Genomic DNA, 19,734 nt, shown 5'->3' on the forward strand with positions numbered 1-19,734 from the left:
CCTAATGTTCATTACCATGGATACATGGTTCAATGAGTCTCATGAATGAGGTACAACCATCTTGGGCTATAACCTGTTCAGAAAGGATACAGAGGGAAATAGAAAGGGAGTTATACATCTTTATGCCAGCAGCAATATCCTAGTAACAGAAATGCAGGGGGTGTGTGGGAAGGAAGAGAGCACAGTTGGGCTGTCTTAAAATAAATGATAGCATTTTCATTTATACCAGTGTAGTCTACAGGTCTCTGAATCTGACAGAAGAACTGGACTGGGATTTGACTGAAGACATCCAAAAAGGTGGAAAGGAAAGGAGACGTGTTGTTCATTGGATGGAACCCATGAAGGGGAGATACAATAATGAACCTGGTACTCACAAATGGAGATAGTACCATTAATGTCCAGGTAAGCGCCCATCTGAGTGCCAGTGATCAGATTGTATGATTTTGGTTTAATATAGTGGTCAAGATGAAGAGAAGTCACATGAAAATCAGTTCTGGATTTCAGAAATAGTCTGTGAAAATGGGAAAGTACCTTCAGGAGTAGCTAGAAGACTGAGAGAAGATGAGTAAAGTGGAATAACAGTGGAATAAATTAAAATGAGCTATAACAAAGGAAACAAATCTATATGTAACCCTTCCTTAGTGTATGAGTTGGGTACCGAGGGGGCAAAAATTATTTATAAGTTCTTTGGGGCAGGGATCTTGGCTAACTTTTACATCTCCTCCCATTCCAAGGGGCAGGTCCTTTTGACTAGGGATGGAAAATGGTTTCAGTTCAGGGTGACTACTGATCTGTGTTGGAGCTCCCTTATTCTGCTCTGAGCTCTATGTTGATGCCAAACAAACCACATTTGGACCACATAGGCAGCGTCCAAAATGATGCTCTACTGATACAGTTTTGTTGCATGGCACAGGAGTGGAGGAGTAGCTTAGTGGTTAGAGCAGCTGTCTATGAACCAGGAGAGCAGGCTTCAAGTCCCACTGTTGCTCCTTGTGCAAGTCAGTTGAACATAAGAAATTGCCATGCTGGGTCAGACCAAGGGTCCATCAAGCCCAGCATCCTGTTTCCAACAGAGCCCAAACCAGACCACAAGAACCTGGCAATTACCCAAACACTAAGAAGATCCCATGCTACTGATGCAATTAATAGCAGTGGCTATTCCCTAAGTAAACTTCATTAATAGCCATTAATGAACTTATCCAAACCTTTTTTTGAATCCAGCTACACTAACTGCACTAACCACATCCTCTGGCAACAAATTCCAGAGTTTTATTGTGCGTTGAGTGAAAAAGAATTTTCTCTGATTAATCTTAAATGTGCTACTTGCTAACTTCATGGAATGCCCCCTAGTCCTTTTATTATTCGAAAGTGTAAATAACCGATTCATATCTACTCGTTCAAGACTTCTCATGATCTTAAAGACCTCTATCATATCTCCCCATTGTTTCAGGTACAAACCTAGATTGTGAGCCCTTTGGGGATAGGGAAATACCTACAGTATCTGCATGTAAGCCACTTTGAAGTGCTTAAAAAAAGTGCAAAAAGCAGAATATTAAAAAAAAAAAAACAACATGGTAAATCACACACCACAGTCTGCAGTTTCTCTCAAAATTACAAATCTTTTCTTCTCTATCTGTGCACTAGTCTTTATTAGGCCAGAAACCCATCCACATTTCTGGATTAGATTGTGCAATGGTCCCTCTAAGATAGACCCCCTTGGATGGACAGGAAACCCTTCCTGATGGCACAAAATCTATCTTAGTACAGAGTTTAATGTCTCTATTCCTCAGGGCTTTGGTAGATGCCGGATCGGTGTCCTCCCTTAAATTGGATCTTTACTCACAGTTAGTTGATTAATCTTCTGGTGGGATCCCTGGCAGTAGGAATCCTTGCAGATTGCAGTTCTTGCCAGTCCCCTTGATGGGCAGGAAAAGGGGCAGAAAAACACTTCCTCCCAGATTTTGGAAAACAAATTTTCTTTCCCCAACTTAAATAACTACAGAAATCCACTACAACGGGTTACCACCTCTGTTGGCAGGTCTTCCCTAAACACTGGGTGTCTTCAGCTCAGGGTTCTCCAAACCCTAGCTCATGAAAGGCCCAGGCCTTCAGCAGTGCTTCCCTTAAAACAATCCCAAAATAGTCCCAGAGCAGACACTCTGCACTACATGGGGAGAGTACAGCAGTGGAAGCACTTTGGCTTATCCTGGAGAGGTCTCAGAGGGTTTCTGAGGCTCCAGGTAGGCCCAAAATCCAACTTAGGAAAAGTGCATCCTCTCTCTGACTTCTAAATAAATACTGCCCCCAGAGTCTGTTGGAGAGCTCTGCTATACAGAACCTCGGGACCAAGGGTATCCATTACAGCTCCACATGTGGGAAGACTGTCTATGAATGGATGTTCCTCGAATTATTTCCTAACTGCACTAGGCTGTTTCAAGACCTATTAGTAACCCAAAAAGTGATATGGGTTACATATAAATAAATACAAAGTGGAAAAGGAATTGGATATGTTTTTTAAAGAAGAGGCTGAAAAAAATCAAGGCATTAAGATCAGCATTCAAAAAGTACACCGTAACTCAAAAAGAGGATCATAGGGAAGAATATCTGATGAAACTGAAAGAGACAAGAAAAGAAATCAGGATGTCAAAAGCACAAGAGGAAGATAGGATTGCCAATGAGGTAAAGCAAGGTGAAGAAAACATTTTTTAGCTATATCAGAGAAAGGAAAAAGGCCAGAGGTGGCATTGTAAGACTGAAATAAGACAAGGTCATTGTGTGGAGAAACATGAGGAAAAAACAGAAATATTAAAGAAATACTTCAGTTTGGTATTCAATAAAGAAGATCCTGGAGAAGGACAGTTGTTAGAAAGAGCACAGATGGGGGAGAGACAGATAACAATCTGATTACAGAAGAGTGTTCGAGTGGAACTAGCAAAACTGAAAGTGGACAAGACCATGGGGCTGGATGAGATACATCCCAAGATACTGAAAGAGCTCAGTATGGTGCTGTTCAATAGATCTTTAAAAACAGGGATGGTGCTGCAAGATTGGAGATGGGAATTTGTAGTTCTGCTTCAGAAAATGGTAACAGGGAGAAGCCTGGAAACTACAGACCAGTTAGTCTTACTTTGGTGATGGGAAAACTAATGGAGGGGCCCTCCCCTACAAGGGGACAGGCTGGAGGCTGAGAAGTCTGTTCAACTTTGGTTTTGCTGGATGTCAAGGAATACCAAAGTGGCAAGGAGTAGGTTTTTTCCTCCAAGAGGAACTACCATACATCTGAAATGGAGAAATATAGGAGTAGGGTGAATTAACCCAGTGGGGAACTATCCGATAGTTTTTCTTATGTGAATAGTCCAGGGAACCTAGTATAGATAGAAAGGAGAGGTTTCCTCCCCCCAGAGGAGTTTACCATAGTAGTAAAACTGAGAGGCCAGTGGCCGAAGTGTGGAATGATGCTGTCCTCCTCCCGAGGAATTACCCAAAAGGTGAAGAGCAGGGTGTTCCAAGAGGGGACGGAACTGGGATAAACAGGAGGAATCTCACTTCTATAGGTCATTGGTGAGACATCACCTAGAGTATTGCATCCAGTTCCCCAGGCCATACCTCAGAAAAGATTGACAGAGTGGAAGGGGTTCAGTGAAAGATTAGACTTTGAAATTTAAATATCTATACAATAGACGAGAGGCCCAACTGGGGATGTAGGAAAGAAACCTTCAAATACATAAACAGTATTAGTGTACAAAATAGAAGCATCAATGGAAAAGGCGTTCTAAAACAAGAGTTCATGATATAAGGCTTTGAGCAATAGACCAGTGGTTTCAAACCCTGTCCTGGGGACCCCCCAATAAGTGGGTTTTCAGGATATCCACAATGAATATGCATGAGAGAAAATTTGCATGTTATGGAGGCAGTATATGCAAATTTTCTCTCATGCATATTCAATGTAGATATCCTGAAAACCTGATTGGCTGGAAGGTCTTCAGGCCAGGGTTGGAAACCACTGCAATATACTCAGGAGCAATGTTACTGAATTTATTCACAGAAAATATGGTTCATGCAAGACATGTTCTTCCAGAATGGGAAATACAGGCTAAAATGATAATGGAGTTAAAAAAAGGGATAGAATAAGCACAAAATATCCATAGTTTCAAAAACTGAAGAGATAGTCGAACTAATTAGCATGGGGTCTGTCCCATAGGCTATGAGTACAGTACAGGAATTAAAGGTCCCAGCAAAAAATGCAGACACTCACATCTTTGGTTCTATTTGGAAGGCTGCATTGATATACTTATTTAGCAACTGGCAGAGTGGCTTGTTGGCAGTGTGGCTAGTTGTTAGTGTCAGAGTGCTATTCAGAAAGGCCAGGGGGAACTAGGAAGCAATAGTTTTGGTGTTGGTAACTGTTTAGATTGTGGTGGGACCTGGTGGTTGAAAATGAGAGAGAAGGATTTCTGAGTGTAAAAAGGGAATCTTTCATAAGTATTTACTCTTGAGGGTGGAGTTATAATAGAGGAAGATCACAAAAAGTGTTTTGGGTAAGGAATTATATCCTATAGGTGGTCACTCTATGGCTGGCATTTGAGATACTAAATCCTTGGCAGTGTGGAAAATATACATGGGCATATTGGATGGATCAATTGGTCTTTCTGCCATCATCTTACTATATTATTCACCTCTATTAACAAATGTAGTCTTCTTTGCATTACAGTTACAGTATACCAAACTGATGGAAAGCTAAAGAGTTAGATTTACTTTTTCCATTGCTATCAAGCTTTCCCGAGCAGCAGCTTTTAATACTGAATTTCAGGTTTATGAATTTAATAAAATGCCTTCTATTAATAAGAATCCTGGCATATTAGTCATGCCATGCAGCATTCTGTGACAGCTTTGTAAATGCATTATAATTTGAGGCTGTCTTTGGAAAGCCCTTTTCAGCTGTAAGAAATATTTAAGTGAGGACCTGATTATTTTTTCTTTCTGTCAAAGCAGATGTGTGACCAACAGCGGCATGAGTTAATATGCAGATAGGAAGATTTGATTCAGTGTTCTTGAAAGAAAATGAAGATTCTTTCTTTTTTTTTTTTTTTTATAGTATGGAAGCCTCTGGAGTACTCTGACTGTCAGTGCCAGAATGTAAGTCTCTTTTAATCAGGCTCCCCTGTATCACTGTGGCTGAAGTTTCAGCCCTGAGGTGTATCTAACCGAAATCATTTCATAAAAAGAAGAAAATGCCTATGAACATACACGTAATTTCATGTAATTTTCTATTTTATTCAGGTGTTCTTTAATTGCTGGTAAAGATGTCACAGGCGAATATTCTTGTACCAGTCAAAAAGCATTTGTAAAATCATTTGTGCTAGGACAATACCTGAAAGGCATACCTCTTTGATACATGTGTAGTTAAATGCCTACCAGCTCTCAATGATTGCATTCAATTAAAATGACATCACTTTAAAAAATTATGTCCATATGAGATAATGCTTTACATTGCTTAAATTTTCGAAGTTACACATGAAGTCAGCCCGGCAGCTCAGTGGCAATGCTGTGAAGTGCCGGGTGGACTCCATTCCTAGTTTGCGTCTTCCTCTCCTTGAGTCAACCGGGGCTAGGGATTCTGTAGAGGCAGCATCCACAACTCCTGGAGGGAGATGGCAGTCGTAGTCATATTCCAATGTCAAAAAGCCCAGTCGCCAGAAGAATCCTGGTGCATGGCCTCTGACTAAGGACTGTCACTGACATGATGTCACAAAAGTAAATTGAGAAGGGATATAAAAATCAGGGAGCGGGAGGAATCCTCGGGTAGTTGCAAATGAATGCTTATAGTATGAGATCCCAGCCCTGGCTATGACAGAGCTGGAAGCTCAAAGGAGCAGGATGAAACAGCTGGAGTGAAAAAATGTACACATCTCTGTCATTATGCAGCATTTTTGACATATTTTATATGCTATAATCAAATTAAAACATTTTCATCCTATAAAAATGAAGACAAGAAAATAATGCTCTTACTTTTATGTTTCCTCCCAAGCACGTAACTATTTATGTATTTTTCATTTGTAATCTGTCAACTCTTTGCCACAATACTAGAACTGTTAAACAGGGGCAGATTGGCCTATCGGGGGATCGGGCATCCCCCAGTGGGCCGGTTGCTCTAGTCACGTGGTCTACCGAGCGCGGCTGTGACAGAGCCGCGCTCGGCAGACCACGTGGTATCTCCGGGGCCGGCCGGGGCGGCAAATCCCCAGGCTGGTCCGTCATCGGGAATCCGCCCCTGTGTTAGCATAATAGTGAAATTCCACCATGGCTTATCATAATAATAAATGTTACTGTAGGTAACAAAATGCCATTAGAATATTTTGTGTAAAACAAATTAATTTGGTTTCATTTAGCTTGCAAAAATCAAAATATGCCCTCTAAGTTTTTGTTCACTGTTGATTCTCTGTTTTCAAACTCCTTCAAAGTTAGCTTGAGAGGCAGATACATAGATAACATCCAGTAAATGTGAGTGCATATGAGGAAAGCAAAAACTTTTCTCAGCCTCCTACTCTAGCAGATAGGTATAGGAGAGGGGGGCTATAAGTGGTCTATCAAATCAGAGTCAATTTATAGGTTATGCTGGTGCCACGTCTTCACCTTTTGATCTAAATATTGGGATTCCTCAGTACTCCATACTTTCTTCCATTCTTTTTAATATATTCATTTCTCTAATTTGCCGTGTGTTAGATGTAGATTACCGATGGCATGCTGATGATTTTTGATTTTTTATTCCCAATAAAATTCCATAAAGAAACTCTCAACAAAGTTTCTGAATATATCTTGACATTGAAATCCTGGCTTAATAGCCAAAGGCTAATTCATAATATGGGAAAAACAAAAATTCCTTATTTGGCAAGATGTACTGTTTCAGATCTTCCTAGCTCATTGGTAATAAAGGACACATCCATCAGAATGTCTAGAAATCTAGGAATAATAATGGACACTTTATTATCATTACATCCACAAATAAATAAAGAAGTTAAAGATGCCTTCTATAAGCTACATTTACTTCATTGTCTAAGGCCCTTCTTAACTGAGAACAATATGAAAGCAGCAATTCATTCTTTTTTGGCTTCAACATCTGATTACTGTAAGGCCTTCCGTTGTCCACTCCAAGACCATTGCAGAAGGCGTAGAATGTTGCAACTCGGGTGGTGAAAGGTAGTCCTATGCGACAACACATTACTCCAGTTTTGATAAATCTCCACTGGTTGCCGCTGGTCTAGAGAGTTGAATTCAAAATTCAAAATTTAATTTTCAAGGGAGTGAAGGGTTTGGCACCAGCATCACTTAATGTAGCTCTCAAAATTTACCATTCTAACTCTCCAAACGGGGGCTTCTCAAATCTCTCCTGGTAGACATCCAGTCAGTTGAGTTTTCAATAAATCCACCATGAATAAACATGAGATTTAAAGAAAATCATAGCAAGCACAATCCTGTCAATGAAACAACAATCAAGAGCAAAGTATATAACAGAAAAAAAGTATAATTAGATTGAAACAAAGGAAAAGTCCTTTTCTTTAATCTACCATATTACATTGTATAGAAACCACAATCCTTCTGACATCCTCAAGAAAGAAAAAAAAGGATAATCATAAAGGGTCCTTAAGGAGGAGAACTGGGAGAACATTACCTGTATCAGGGGTCGAGCAGTAGCTGGCCCCGATGGCTTTTTTCTTAATTGGAGAACTGTTTCCTGCGAGACGCTTTCTGCTGGAGACGCTGACGTCACTTACCCCAGACTCAGGAAGGTATTTAAAGTGCCTTCCTTGATTTCTTTTTCTGAGGAGAACTGGGAGGACATTACCTGTACCGGGGGTCGAGCGGTAGCTGGCCCTGATGGCTTTTTTATTAATTGGAGAACTGTTTCCTGCGAGGCGCTTTCTGTTGGAGACGCTGACGTCACTTACCCCAGACTCAGGAAGGTATTTAAAGCACCTCCCTGCAGTGCGCAGCCAAAGCCGGCACACTGACGAAGCCGTGTGTGACAAAGGCGCATGTGCAGCTTTGTCTGTTTCGGCTTCATCTGGTTTTGGATCATTGGAAGGATTTTTGCCTCCCCACTGAATAAAAGTTTCATTATTAAAGATCTCGCCTCTTCTTCCTCCACTGGTGCTCCAACAGTGAGTAAAGTAATTTGGATTGAAGAAAACTGCTAAGGTTAACATATTCCTAAATAAATGTCTCATACAAAGCGTAAAGGAAAAATTCGAGTAGAGAACCCGACTACTCCAATAACAGCAACCTTACAATCTACCCTAACAGGTTTTTTCTCACCTGCGAATATTTTAACTCTGAGTAGGCCGTCCGCTACATTGATAGACGTAGAGCACATGTCTTCTGTGTTGGACACTGATACATCTTTAAGCCCCGGAACTCTAGAGATACCCTCTCATCGAAGCGGCTACCAACATCAGACATCTGGGATAGCTGGTCTCCCGAAGTTGGTGACTGAGTTTACTTCTATTGGGGTGAAAAAAAGATGTAGAAGGGGCTGCTAATATGTCCGCTGGAGAGTCTGGAGGGAAAACCCAGCTGCAACAGCAGATCTCTGGAGCAGCTGGGGGGGGGGGGGGGGAGGAAATCCAGATTTTGTACCAAGGACATCTTTACCAGTTGATAGAGAGGACTTGAACATGGGGCAACATGTTCAAGGGTCTGGGTTGGGAATACAACCTTTGGGTTTGCAATTGGTAACTAAACAGGAAATCACATTGGAATTGGTATGGAAGGCTCTAACTTCCTTAGAATCTTCCATTACTATGTTGGCAAATATAATGTTAGAAACTAAAAATCATATATGTCAATTGGAACCCGTTGTTAATGATAATATAAAGAAAGTGAATGTAATAGAAAAGCAGGTATTTCAAATACAAGATGTACAGAGTAAAGTTATGCAAGGAGAAACACTAAATTCTAGAAAGATAGAATCCCTTGAAAATGAAATTAGGTATAAGAATTTAAGAATTGTGAACTTTCCTTATGTAAAACTTAATTTACCTTTGGATATGTTTTATATTGCGATTCTGGCCGCGAGCGCCGCGACCAGACCCTTATCTCCGTGTTCCTGGACCTGTCCCCGCTTTCACCGGCCCAAATCCCGACGTCAGACACCGCGGCGTATTCCGTCTCGAAGACTAGCTCCAAGATTCTGTGGGCCTTTTCGAGTCGCCGAATGAGTGGGAGTGGGAGCAGTCTCGTACCGACTACGCCTACCCTCCTCCATGCACATACACAACGTGTTCCATGTGTCATTGCTGAAGCCTCTTGTTTTATCCAGGTACCAGTCCCGGGCTCCTGAACCCTCGGACCCTTCAGTACCGGACCAGGTTACGTATCAAGTACGTGAGGTCTTGGATGTCCGGTTTCATCAATGCCGATGGGAGTACCTGCTTGCCTGGGAGGGTTGCAGACCCGAGGATAATTCTTGGGAACTGGCCCGTAACATCCTTGACAAGGACTTATTACGGCAGTTCCATCTGGACTGGCTAAGAAGGGGCATAAGAGGGGAGGTACTGTTGCGGTTCTGGCCGCGAGCGCCTCGACCAGACCCTTACCTCCGTGTTCCTGGACCTGTTCCTGCTTTCACCGGCTTAGTTCTTGTCTTGTTCGGTGGCATCCCAGAGAGGGCGCACCGCCGGGAAGCCATCCATGGATGCCCTGTCTCTAGGCGTGCGCGCGCCACTTGGGCGCTTTTCTAGGCCGTTTCCCACCAGTGGTGACTCCGCCCAAATCCTGACATCAGACGCCGCGGCCTTGATAAGCTGGCCGCGGTCACCCAGTCTTTGCCTTGCAACGGGCTTACCTACCGGATCCCTGTTGCGCTCTGCCCTGGAGTGTCCTACTTTGCTAATTGCTCCGTTCCTGCTTGCCTGCTACAGTGCCTGCTTGGTTCCTGCTCGCCAGCTACAGTGCCTGCTTGGTTCCTGCTTGCCTGCTACAGTACCTGCTTGGTTCCTGCCTGCCTGCTACAATACCTGCCTGGTTCCTGTTTATCTGCTACTGTTCCTGCCTGGTTCCAGTACCCGAGTCCTGCTACAGTTCCTGCCTGGTTCCAGTACCCGAGTCTTGCTACAGTTTCTGCCTGGTTCCAGAACCCAAGCCCCATTACAGTACTGACCTACTGTCCTAGTCTGGTTCCAGTTTCCAGTCCTGATCCACTACCGCCTAAGTTCCAGCGGCCGGGCCCCTATGGGCTCCTCCCGGGGGGCTTCGGCTTCCAAGGGTGAAGCCACCTAAGTCCCAGCGGTTGGGCTCCTACGGGCTCCTCCCGGGGGAGTACCAGCTTCCAGGGTGAAGAGCATCTACGTCCTGCCTGAACATTTGCCTCCTGGCCTGCCACATACTAGAGACATTGAACATCTTTCCCAGTCTCCTGCAGGTCGGCCCAAGGGTCCACTAAACTGACATTCCCTAACATTTTAAGCAGTACGTTACAGAAGTTTTATTATTTCCCCGGGAGACAATACCACCAATTGCAAAAATTTATTTTTTGAATGAAGAATAGAAAGATAATAAAATACCACAAGGAGCTAGTAAACAGTTGCAAAGTGAGGGAGGTAACATAACAGACCTTTTAGAACAGTCTATGGAGGATCAAATAGAATTTAGGGGAACTTTACTGGTTTCATTCATATTTCCCTCTGACAGAGATTCAGTTTTGAAATATTTCTTTCACAATAGATTAAAAACCTTTTTAGGAGGAAAAGTCTGGGTTTACCCAGATATTGCAAGGGAAACTCAGCTGCGAAGGAAAAAATTCTTATCAATGAGTCAGGAAGTTAGAGACCTTGGAGAGGATTTCATAGTGAGATATCCAAGTAAATGTGTTGTTAGATTGAATAATAATAGATACATATTTTTTTATCCTGTTCAGTTGAGATCATTTATCAATGCAAGAGTACCTACAGGTGTGGGGAAACCCAACATAGAAACTGGAGATAAGTATAAAAAAGGTTTGCATATTACCTTAAAGTATTTTCAAGTAAATAATGTGCTATAAATAAGGGCTAGGAGCACTATAATTTCCTTTTACAGGTCACATGGTTTAATTTTTACTAAGATGTAAGTAATATTGTTTGAGAATGCAAATTGATTTAATTACTACGGAAATCTAATTGCCTTTTAATATACGTTAATACCTGCTTAAAAAGGAATTTGATTATAGATAAATGAAAGAATACTTGAAATGAATATTCGCTTAAAATATGATCGGTTCATTGATAATTGTAATGTTGTCTATGTAATGGTTAAATAAATTAGTTAAAATTAGAAAAAAAAAGGGTCCTTTAATACATTTTTTTTAGTTGAGAAAGGTTAAAAAAGTTATGCTAATCTTCCTAATAACCAACTAGCATGGAAATTCAGAAACAAATGTGGCACCTAGTCCTTCAGAAGAAGAAAAATCTTTCCTGTGGTACACTGCCTGTGCCACATCAGGGAACATCATCACCTTTTGATCACCAAAGAAAATATGTTTATTCTTAAAATACTATCCAGATTGGAAGATGTCTCCTTTTGCAGGGTGTGAAGCATAGCACTGCTTCCTAGATGTGATCCTTGGGTGATGACATCCCTGTCCATCAGATCCCAAGTTGAACATACATAATAAACTTGGGATTTACTCTTCATTTTTTGTTTGATCACCACAGATTGATAGAAAAACATAAAACAGGAAAAACAGACCCCAGCAGACAGACTGCTGGATATGACAACATGGCTGTCATATCCAGCAAAATGACTGAATGCAACAACAGCCATTTTGTTATTGCATCTCATACAATGAAAAATTAGCTATGGGGTCAGCAGGACATATTTATGAAGCATTGTAGTAGGTTATGACCTTGTTCTTCCATCTTTGTTCAAATGATTATTGAATAAGAGGACAATTTTAAAATCCACATTATTTCTTTAACCTATAGACTTTGCACCAGTTCTCAAAGTTAAAGTACACAGAATGGCCTAAGGAAAAAGTACCTATAGAGATTTTATCTGCTTTTCTATGATACTTTTTCTCTTTGAAACTCCAGAACTATGGGGCCGATGGAAAACCGTGCACTCATCTGAGCGCATTGTTTAACTTATGATTGGATGCATGTCCATGCCCCTTATGCTATAAAGGGATTAGCGTGTTCAAAATGCGCGTCCAACCCCTGGTGAAAATAATAGCGCTCATCATATGCAAATGCATGTTGATATGGCTATTATTTATTCACCCCAATCTAAAAATTACGGGGTAGATTTTCAAAGGGTTGCACGCGTAAGATACGCGCGCAACCCCCGAAAACCTCCCCCTGCCTCCCCCTGCGCGCACCGAGCCTATTTTGCATAGGCTCAGCGGTGCACGCAAGCCCCAGGACGCGCATAAGCCCCAGGTCTTCGAATAAGGGGCTGGCTGGGGGCGTGGCCGGGGGCATGGCGGCAGGCCGGAGGCATGTCCGGGGTGTGGCGGCAGTCTGTGGGCGGGGCCAGAGGTATGACGGTGGTCCAGGGGTGGGGCCGAGTGCTCCGGCACAATGGCCTGTGCCGGGGCATGAAGCCAGCGGCACACAGGTTGCACAATTGTGCACCCCCCTGTGCGCGCCGACCCTGGATTTTATAACATGCGCGCGGCAGCACCTATTTTCCTAACCCATGGCTGTGCACTAGTTAGGAAAACAAATGCTCGGAAAATAGAGCATCCATTTTCCTAACCTGCTGACAACTTTCAAGCAGATTTGAATGGATGAAATCCATGAGAAGCTGCTGGTGTGCAAGGACCTCATTTGTGGAGTTCTTTACCACAGGAGATTAAAGAATGAACTTGGTGAAATTTAGGAGATATTAAAGGCTCATCTCTTTCAACAAGGCTTTAGCATCTGATACAGATAAACTATTGTTGCTGACCATTTTTTTTCTGTTAATGTATTTTCAGGATGGTATTATGCTGGGTAGTAGTTACAACGGCTTTTATATGTATTTTTAGATTTCTGAGGTTTTTTTAATATGTATTTTTTATGGTTTTTTTTTAAGTAGTTTCAGTTTGTCCTATTGGTGTATTAAATGTGACAACTGTGGACATTTTAGTTGTAGATTGCCTAGACAATATGATAGATGATATATAAATTTACTAAATAAAGAAAGAAAGAAAGAAAGAAAGAAAGCTCAGCCACTTGAATTGAAAATCCAAGATCAATCTAGGTCAGACAATTTGAAAAAATTGCAATTTGACCAAGAATTTTGATTTTGATCTGAAATAATAATATTAATATGCAGGCTTGGGGGGTCATTTATCAAACTGATATATAGCATTTTCGCATGTGAAAATGCCATAATGCATAGTGTGATGCAAATTAGAAAAAGAGGAGGAGTTTGGGGTGGGTTTTGTGGCCAAGTGGACTGGCTTCATAATTTGTGAAATCATATTGTATAGCTTTAACTACACCGTTTTCATTTGTGGAAAGCCATGTGACAGGGCTTTATTGTGCTTTGCAATGTTTTTAGTAGTTTTAAGCTCCTGGAGAGCCAGCCTAGCTATCAGGGCCTTCCTACAACCACTGGGGGGAGGGGGGGGAGAGAGAGAGAGTATTTATACCTCTATATGAGGCCTACCTAGTCACTCGAGGTGAGGTTTACGTATTAGTGGAGGGGTTAGGGGCCACTTTGACATTCAAAGTGAGACATATGAACAGAATAGTACTCTCTTATGAAGATTTGATGACCACCTTAGTGAGGAAACTCAACCAAAGATGAGATTTGTGCAATGTTCTCTCAACCTAGCTTGATGTTACCCAGGTAGAGAGTCCTCCCCCTTTCCTGTCCTCTCTGTCCTTTCTTAAAAAGTTATAGCCCAGTATTGCCATATCCCAATCATGAGATTCTGTGAACCACGTCTCCGTGAGAGCAATAACGTCCAAGTCTGCCTCCACCATTAGGGCTTGCAGATCTGGGATTTTATTGCCCAAACTACCAGGCCAATACAGAACGGTGCGCTCGGCCAAGCGCACCGTTAGCCCCCGTTTGGCCGCTATTATTACCCCTTATACAGTAAGGGGTAATAATAGCACGTGGAAAATGTGCTGCCAACCCCCCCCCCCCCCCCCCGAAACTAATAGCGCTCATCACATGCAAATTAATTTCAGACGGCACCGGGCAAGTGTACAGAAAAGCAGAAAAAACTGCTTTTCTGTACACCCTCTAACTTAATATCATAGCGATATTAAGTCGGAAGTCCCAAAAATAAAAAAATAAAAAAATATTCTTAAAAAAATTAATCTGCCTGCTCAATTTTGCCGGCGTCCATGTTCTGAAACCGTGGCTGTCAGCGGGTTTGACAACCGATGCCGGTAAAATTAAGCATCGGCTGTCTCTGACAGCCACGGTTTCGGAGCATGGATGCCAGCAAAATTGAGCAGCAGATTATTTTTTTTAAGAATATTTTTTTATTTTTGGGACTTCTGACTTAATATCGCTATGATATTAAGTCAGAGGGTGTACAGAAAAGCAGTTTTTTCTGCTTTTCTGTACACTTCCACCAATAAGGAGGTGCTAGGGACACGGTACAGTACCTGAATATAATCCACTTTGAAGCACTGTAAAAAGTGTGAAAAGCGGAATCTAAATCTAAATAAATAAATAATAAAAGTATTTTCTTAGCTGGACATTGAAATTTCAGCACTTCCTGTCTCTTGGCTCTTCACCACAGACTAGATACAAAGGACCTGATATACCCCTCCTAGGCTCACAGTTTCCCGCCCCCAAGCTAATTACAGCCAGACACTTTCTGGAAACTTTTTCTTTTGACTTAAATGAACCCCACAGCAAATGTATGCACCAATATCAATATCTAGTCAGAGAGATTTTAGTGGCAGCTATTTCCAAATAAAGAGAGATTTTAGTGACAGCAATATCTAATTAAATCTAGAGGGTTTCTTTTTTGTTTTTTTGAGACTTACATAAACCTACAACAAATTAATACAGCAATGTTAATATCTAGAAAAAGAGAAAGATTATAATAGCACTTCCCAGAGAACAATATAATATAACACAGAAGCCCTCTAGAATTAGTACAAATTAATAAACAGTTTTTTCTTAGCTGGAAAATGAAATTTCAGCAATTCCCGTCTCTTAACTTTTCACCGCAGACTAGAATACTAAGGACTTGATATACCCCTGCTAGGCTCAGGGCCGAATTTTTAAACCTACGTGTGGGAGGTACATTTGTGTGCTACCCGGCGCAATAAATGTATGCCCAATTTTATAACATGCGCGCGCAGCCACACACATGTTATAAAATCCGGGATTGGCATGCGCAAAGGCGTGCACACTAGTGCACCTTGCGTGCGCTGAGCCCTAGGGGAGCGCCAATGGCTTTCCATGTTCCCTCCTAGGCCCCACCCTGCCCCCGGACCACCCTACCCCACCCCCGCCCCCAGACCACCCGTGTAGTAAAGCCCCAGGACTTACACGCATCCCAGGGCTTTACGCGCATCACCGGGCCTTTTGAAAATAGGCCCGGCGTGCGCAAGCCCGGTTACGCGTGTAAATCCTCCGAAACTCCGGCCCTATATTTCTGAAAGAAAATCAACATTCATCTTAAATTTAAAAAATATTAATTCAAGAAAAAATCTAAGATGAGGGCTTGTCTGGGTGTCCAGTTGACTCCTCTGAAAGACTGGCTAAACAACATCAAAACCACCAAGGCAAACAGAATGTGATACAAGTTGGCTATATAGGGCTGAAGCAGGAAAGAAAAGTGTGACCTTAGTCAACCTTTTCTAACCCAGGCAATAGTTTCCTTGGGGCCGATGCAATAATCTTCACGGAAAGCGGGCGCCAACTTTTCAGCGCCCCCTTTTTAATGCACACATAGCGCCCGCAAGGGGGGCGCCATGCAATATGTAAATAAGGGTGCGCAACCTTAGCGCCTCCTTGCTAAGGAGCAGGCATTAATATCTGAGCGATAAATGTGCATCTGAGACGCACATTTATCTTTTTGCATTTGGAGTGAATGAGTAATAGCCTCATTCACATGCATTTGCATGTGATGAGTGCCAACTCATTCACTCCCCATCGGACACACGTTAAATAGGTGCTAATCCCCTATTGCATTAGGGAGTTGATTAATGCCTATTTAACCCGTGTCCGACATCGGGTTAAACAGTGCGCTCAGCTGAGCGCACTGTATTGCATTGGCCCCCTTGTACTCAGTCGGCACAGCTGTTACTTCTAGTATAAAGTTCCACCTCTTAGGTGAAAAGAAAGTGAGAACTGCTACCAAAATCTTGCTTAGGAACTGTACTAGCTCAATAGATGTTGCAATTTGCCATGTATAAAATAAGTCAGATATATAAAAACCTAACTTAAAAGCCAATCAGCTCTGCTCATAGGTCCAGTTCCTCCTGTGAATGGAAACTGCTGCTGCTGGAATACTACCATTTTCCAGAGATCTAGTGAAGGAAAGGTCACCCCTAACCTTTACATTTGAAAAAGTATTTTACATTATTTAATTTATAAAGCCTGACCTACAGCTACTTTGTGGTGATGTTTAAATCTCTGCATATTTAATGCAAAAGCTACCATACTGTCTCATTCTTATTCAAATAAATACAAATCTCATTGCTACTAAAATTCAGATCTTGTGTGATCCCAATTTTGCCTTTTGTGCAGTCCCGGGCTTTTCTGTGACTATTAGAACATAAGAACATAAGAAATTGCCATGCTGGGTCCGACCAAGGGTCCATCAAGCCCAGCATCCTGTTTCCAACAGAGGCCAAAACCAGGCCACAAGAACCTGGCAATTACCCAAACACTAAGAACAGTTTACTTGAGCTTCTCAAATTATTGCTCTTGGTGTTGTAGTTGGTGCAAAATTTGGCAGCTGGGATAATTTGTGGTTATTAGGCTCCTGAACATGGTTACACTCAATCTCAAACATCTCCACTGGTTAGTGGTACATTTACAAATTCAGTTTGAAGTACTTTTTATGGTTCATAAAGTCATCAGGGGGATGGTCCTTGCTATTTAAGAGATATCTTGGTACCTTTTGTGTCTTCCTGCTCCTTATACTCTGCTGACTTATAGTCTCTCTCTTTCTCTCTCTCTCTCTCTCCTTCTCTGTTGTGGTAACTCAAAAGTTACCCTAACTGTGCCCCCTTTTTTTTTGCAGGCGCTATTCATGCAAAATTTATAGCAAAATAATTAACCTAGGCCCAGTTTTCCCTTGGACCTCCCAGCTTTTGCTGGTCACCAACTAATTGACCAGCAAAGAACAGTGCTCTATTGTGAAGATTTGAATGCCTTCAAAGTGAGGAAACTCACCCAAAGATGAGATTTGTGCAATGTTCTCTCAACCTAGCTTGATGTTTCCAGGTAGAGAGTGATATAAAGCAAACCTGTCCTCCCTGCTTTGAATGTTGTTTTAATCGTATGTCTATTTTTGCTGTACTGTGTTTATTTTTTGTGATTATGTTTGTATGTTTGTAATTCCAATTGAACATTTTCTTTAAGGTAGTTAGTGGAATAAAATAACTTGCAAATAAATGCATAAAAAGCATACACCATGAGAAAGATTATCCGGCAATCAACACATTGGACGCAAACCCAGAACATACTTCAATGTATGTCCTATTTCCATCATTAATGTTCCCTGTGCATTTAGATAAGTTCTTTTATCTCCAGGTATTTCAGTTATCCAGTTAGATTTTAAGAACCTTGATGCAGGGCTTCCTTGTACCTTTATATAGTTTGTTATTGGTGCTCTGGTTTAAAGAATCATATAAATGTGGAAAATAAGTGCATACCAAGTTATTCCTACAGTCAAAATATTCCTAATTTTACCAAGTTCCCATTTGATTTATTTACATCAGATTTGATAGAATGAGCACAGTGAATACTCCAACTGCTTTTAGGCTTTTACACCTATAAATTAACAATATGAGATGGTCAGAATTCTAAGAGAAAAAGGAAAAATTATGGACATGTCAAAATTAATAATAATTTTTATAGAGTACTTAAGCATATTTGGCTTTATGCTTTAGTGCAGGACTTCATATTCCTCCTGGTGATCCCCCAGGCCAATCAATTTTTCAGAAAATCCACAATGAATATGCACGAGATGAATTTGCATATACTGGGTCTCCAATGTACAGAAATCTATCTCTTGCATTTTAATCTTGGATAGCCTGAAAACTGTACAGATTGTGTAATCAGTAGGATAGACAAGGAAGCCCTGCTCTGATACTTTGGAGGCTATTTAATCACCCCTCTCTCCTAATTTTTATGTTAGATATTAAACCTTTATAAGTGATGATCATAATAATGAATTGTATCAGTAGAGGGAGCTCCCACAACATGTATGCATGTTTTCCTTTCTAAACAGAGCGACTATTAGCATTGTAAGAACAGTGCCTGCCCTCCTGATTCATTGTGGAACTGATGAGTGCAGATGCCTGGAAGGCTATAGGACCAAATAATACAAATGCTGTGAAATATTCAGCATCTATCTTTCTTAAAAACTACAATTTCTAAACAGCTGATGTAATATGTGGTGCGCCAGCAAAAGCCTAAAGATTTTCCCCATTAACTTTTAGGCTGAAGCTTTTCAGTCATTTCAAAAAAGATCACATCAAATTAAAAGAGATTGGTAGCTGACAGCAGTGAGCAGCATCTAAACTATAACCAACAGGATGAGAAAAGGCTATGACTAGCATGAAGTAGTCCGAATCTTCTCAATTGTTCATGGTAATCCCCTGGCCACTGAACTTGAACTCCCAGCTCCCAGTGCTCCCTATCATGTCATCAAGGTGCTGTTTATTTGTTTCCTTACCTGACTTTTCTAATCAGAGAAGAAAAGAAGAGAGTTATCAGGGTAAGCCTTGATGACCTTCTCTGTATGAAATCCCTCAAAATACTTGCTTTTTGCCCATTTACTATAGCAGGAAAAGATTCATGGTTATTGTTAATAACTAGCCATAGCATATAAAAAAAAAATGCCTCAGGCTCCACAGGCAAAGGTCAGCCGACAGCACAGTCTGAATTACAGAAGCTATGCTTGTGGCTGTTTTCTATCATAAACTCCATTAGTTATGTCCTGCATGTCTGTGCAATGTGTGGTGAGCACTACAAGCTGTTATTTATCAGTGATGAATCCAGCTAGGTACAGGTCATTCTTACATTATACAAGATTTCTAGAAAAAGCTTCTCTCTCACCAATCAAATATTGTAATATTGTTGACAGACTCAGAAAGTAGTGGGGATACTGGTCATATTTCCCCAATATACAGATGATTGAATCTGATTCATTACACTATCATCCACTATGAGTGCTGGCAGTCATACCTTGGTTCAAATGATTTGTAATTGTGAGTTCAGTTTACTTACGCCTTTCTTTGGGCATAGTCCACATCTGATACAAATTATAACAGACCTGATGCAAAAGCAAAGTTCATTAATGGCATAAAACATTGAGAGAAGACCTTCATAAAAGGGACCATGATATTAATAATGTGTCACTACTGGAATAATGCCCAACCTAAAATAATTGTTCCAAAAAGTCTTCTAATCCATCTAAAAAAATGTATCTTTATTTATATTGCAAGTAAAACTAGTATGGTCATAATGCAATTGAGGAAGCTCTTCTCAATCAAAATAACACATCCACATTTCAAGAAATCTCTACATCAGGAGCATTTAACACATTCAGTGTTGCAATTGGAACTT

The 19,734-nt window shown here is 41.2% G+C and overlaps 1 long non-coding RNA gene across 1 annotated transcript in view; it reads left to right on the forward strand.

The window, feature by feature from the left end:
• Positions 1-235: 235 nt before the first annotated feature.
• Positions 236-19,734, forward strand: part of LOC115096100 — a 29,902-nt gene continuing 10,403 nt past the window's right edge. The window contains exons 1-2 of the long non-coding RNA XR_003857964.1: positions 236-402; positions 5,096-5,136. This is a non-coding gene — a long non-coding RNA (uncharacterized LOC115096100). The remainder of the gene's footprint in view (positions 403-5,095; positions 5,137-19,734) is intronic.

Source organism: Rhinatrema bivittatum, chromosome 7, assembly GCF_901001135.1.
Source record: "Rhinatrema bivittatum chromosome 7, aRhiBiv1.1, whole genome shotgun sequence".
NCBI classification, from domain to species: Eukaryota; Metazoa; Chordata; class Amphibia; order Gymnophiona; family Rhinatrematidae; genus Rhinatrema; species Rhinatrema bivittatum.